Source organism: Ochlerotatus camptorhynchus, unplaced genomic scaffold (genome assembly GCF_037179485.1).
Source record: "Ochlerotatus camptorhynchus isolate MF236.1 unplaced genomic scaffold, CSIRO-AGI_Acam_v1.1 ptg000277l, whole genome shotgun sequence".
NCBI lineage: Eukaryota > Metazoa > Arthropoda > Insecta > Diptera > Culicidae > Ochlerotatus > Ochlerotatus camptorhynchus.
In genome coordinates this window covers 1,868,976-1,873,563 of record NW_027040766.1, presented here as the reverse complement: position 1 = coordinate 1,873,563, position 4,588 = coordinate 1,868,976, and positions in this window count along the sequence as shown.

The window sequence follows — 4,588 nt, the reverse complement described above, 5'->3', positions numbered from 1 at the left end:
AAAGTAAAATTGCGATTTTACCGTTTCTTCTGAATTTTCAATGAAGTCAGTCCTGTCAAACTTCAACTTCGATTTTCTCAAAATGATGGATATGTTACATTGGTCTATTTGAAACGCTGCTTTTCCAATGAACGCTGTTTTGAAAATGGCGGCACGTCGCGGCATAAATTTTCTTTTCTCAGCGGGGACTACTTTTTACACATTTTTGTTCACCGTTGACATACTCAAAAATGCATAAAAAGTACTCATTTGTAACTAAAATCTAAACATTTTTTGACGTATAAACCGTATTCTCGAAAATGTGTAAAACATAGTCATAAAAGGAGTATTCTAGAATTACCGTGTATGTTACATTGCAATGAGCTGGATTACCGAGGTAAAGCAGAGATTGCTAAAGTATGATTGCAGGCATAAAATTTGATAACGGCGCAAAAGCATTTGTAAACAAACTTTCTAAGGCCCTTTACACGCGAATCGAAGTACGCTCACGCAAACCAACAACATCATCGGATAGGGGCAACTATCACCTTTTCGAAAGTGGTATTGGTTTGCGTGGACGTACTGTGGTTCACGTGTAAAGGGCATTAGAAAGTTTGTTCACAAATGCTTTTGTGCCGTTATCAAATGTTATGCCTGAAAGTAACGATTTTTATCGGTAAAAAATACTGATACATTTTTATCGATAATTTTAGGTAATTGACCAGTTCATTCGCAGTTGAAATGACGTTTACTACCACTCGAACTTTGAAATAAAACTGAGAATATAACATTATTTTGAGATTTTTTCTTCTAGAACCACGAGAAAAGTAGCCAACATTTGTGCGTTTTCTAAAAAAAATAGAAATTAGTTGGTCCAGTTTTGTGAAATCGCTGGCAGAAAGTCACGCCAAAACTCGAGCCAAAACTGCTTGATAAAGTGGTTAATTGTAGCTTAGAGTGTATATGGATCGATTAAAAATTAAACCATGCTGGGTAGTTTTCTCTAAGTGTGTAAGAAAAACAAAATCGGAAGAATTCTCGCGTCACTTTTCAAATAGACCAATGTAACCAGGAATGTAACATATCCACCATTTTGAGAAAATCGAAGTTGAAGTTCGGCAGATTATTACTTTAACTGTTTAGAAACAATACATTTTGCAATACTATTTTTAATGTAGTCAGTGAACAATAACGTTGAAAATTCAGAAGAAACGATAAAATCACAATTTTACTTTGAATTTCCATGCTACAATATAGGGAAAAACACATAGGACGTTTTGACTAGTCAAGTTGTACATCGGACATGTTACGTTGGACGATTTTTCGCAATGACGTAATCAATGAGTGTTATATTGGACGTTTTGTTCTACATGATACTACACGAATACGAATTTTGCAGGGTGGCCAGCATACCGGGAAAAATCCGGAAATTCGGCAAGAGAACCGGGAAAAATAAATTAAGCATACCATAGGAACAAATTTTTACACCAGAATTTCATAATAAACCATTAAAACAGAGTGAAGCTTTACCAAATGAATATGTCTTGCTCTATTTGCTGCATACTTTTCTTAAGTTTCCCATCTTATTGTTTTTAGAATTTAATTACTCAGCAATATTGCAAATTTATTTGTATCGTTTCAATTTTAGATGTAAAGTGCATGGTCCTTAAAAGAAAATATTGAAGATGCTGGACCAGGGGGTAAGTCACTCTGCCACCTTGTGTTTGTGCTTATTGTGTTTCATGTGTGTTTTTGGGTGTCGGAAGGTGTTTCTGGGTGCTTCATCGTATTTACGGAGTTGTCAAAACTTCAACAGAAAAAATAAATTTACTGGCAACCATATCCTCGATCATAACATAACGCTGAAAATGACAGACTCCCTGCGATTCCTTTGCTGTTGTTTGTTTAAAGGAATAGAACAACCGGCGGGAGGATTATTTGGAGCTGAAATGACCTCAGCCCCGAGCACCGGATATCAGAGTAAGACATGGAAAAGACCGCTAGCTATACCACTGACTTGCTGCGTCAGAATCAGTAATAGAGTTCCATAAGCGTTTCGCAACTGTAGAGATCCAATTTTAATCAGCAGCCAGTACCGTTCAGGGTTATAACCACAAATTAGTTCTTGACACGGGCATTGGTCCTCTCGCTGCACGAGGAAGACGAATGAGTACGTGCCACCCGAGAAGGAAGATCAAGCAAAGGGTACATTTACAATTAATTGGAGGGGCCGTGATTGGGATGCCGCTGGTGAGAACCTAGGATTTACAATCAGAAACTTTTTCGTTGCGGTTGTAGTGGTTTTCTTGCAAGACATCTTTACATTTTTTAGCATCCTGATGCCGCTGCTTTCGTGGATCCTAACCGGTTTAGTATTTCCTTTTCTTTGGATTGGAGGTTTTCAATCAAGATCAAGAAATTTTTCCTTTCAAGGCAGAACGGTTCGACGTTTTTTTCAGGTTTTTTTTTCAAAACAAAATATCAATCGAATGTAAACATTATTTGCAGTGGTGCCAGAATTGATTGAAAAATTGCTTGTCATGCGGCGAAAGGGTGCTTGAAGTGTGTCGAAGTGTGTTTCTGTGGGTGTTAGCACAATGTGGCAGAGTGACTTACCCCCTGCCCTGAACGGTAGTGGCTGCTGATTAAAATTGGATCTCTACAGTTGCGAAACGCTTATGGAACTCTATTACTGATTCTGACGCAGCAAGTCAGTGGTATAGCTAGCGGTCTTTTCCATGTCTTACTCTGATATCCGGTGCTCGGGGCTGAGGTCATTTTAGCTCCAAATAATCCTCCCGCCGGTTGTTCTATTCCTTTAAACAAACAACAGCAAAGGAATCGCAGGGAGTCTGTCATTTTCAGCGTTATGTTATGATCGAGGATATGGTTGCCAGTAAATTTATTTTTTCTGTTGAAGTTTTGACAACTCCGTAAATACGATGAAGCACCCAGAAACACCTTCCGACACCCAAAAACACACATGAAACACAATAAGCACAAACACAAGGTGGCAGAGTGACTTACCCCCTGGTGTTAGCACAATGTGGCAGAGTGACTTACCCCCTGACTGGACCGGGAATCGAACCCAGCCACCTCCAGCATGGTCTTGCTTTATTTAGTACATTGTGTTATAAGTTATACCAAGCACTTGTTTGAACATTTTTCAGGTTCTATAATTGCTTTTGACTCTCAGAAGCTTCGTAACTGGCATGAAATTTTTCATTTATGAATGAAAGTCAGGCAACCCTAATAAAAAATAACCATAAACGAACGACAACCCAAATAATAGAACTATTCCACAAATGGTTTGGATGATACCCGGAACACGTCGTTAAGCAAAATAACCATAACAATTTTATTAGGGAATGCTTACGAAACAAATCTGGTTGCCGTTTACTCTGACGAAAAATAAATCACTAGTTGTTCGCGGCATTTTCTCTTGGCAGGACTCTTATTATAACATCGACTCTGGACCTCGCTCTGGACCTTACTAGAGTCGGTGTATAATGAGTCACGCCAAGAGAAAAACAGTGGAACTCGCATCACGGTTCTCGAAAGATTCCCTTCTCATTCACTTGGCAACAGAGGATTTATGCATCAACTTCAAAGGACTTCTAGCGAGAAATCAAATTACCGGCTGCAGTAAATTATTATACTACTGATTTTGTTGGATTAAATCAGCAACATATATTACAAATTCTCATTACTGATCATTACCAAACGAATCTAATTACAATTTAAATGCTCACTGCGTGTTTATGGTCATTTCTTCGATTGAATTTTATATTTTATTGCAATACATTTCGTGTAGCTTTCATAGCATCGTAATGTTTATTTATTTTGCACGATAGGTAGCCAGTTTTACAGTTCAATAGGTAGACTTGGCTTCACTCTTGGCGTAACTCATAATACACCGACTCTAGACCTTAGAGCAACCGTAACGGTCATTGTCATTTGCGCGACTATTTTAACAGCGCACAGCGCTCTCATTTTAGTTTAGTCACTCTCACCACACCGGGCGCTGCTATCGCGGTTATCAATTTACTTGCCTTTGTCCGTACCGGTAGTGAGCATTTTGACGATAGCAACGAATAGCAACCTTTCTCCCGCGCTGCTATCGCGCTGCTATCGCGCTGCTAAATTTGGTAGCGCGCTTCTCACCGAGAAGCCGACTGCTATTTTAGTTACTCGTATGGCAACCCCTGATACGGTAGCTGCGCTATGATGAGGGCTGCTAAAATGAGTTTAGCAGCGTACCGTTACGGTTGCACTAAGAGTTTTGTTTTCAAAAGTTGATATTTAGGTCGTTTTAAATTGTTACTCGAGTGCTGTCTCGTTTATCTCCATCATGTCCGTTTCTGAAGGGCGCTACGGCTGCTGTCAAAATGACTGCTTTGATGTTGTCATGTTTGTTTTGCTGTTGTTATGCATCGCGCTTTTGTGTTGGTATGCTCCGGCTCCGCAATCATGTTGAGCAACTCGAGCGAGATACCACCATACAATGTTGCGTCAGTAGAAGCGAGATGCAGGCAGAACCGTCTGACGACGGACGATTTGTTGCTTCCCGTGCACGGCAAAAAAGCAAGAAAGAAACAGTTTGTCCGTC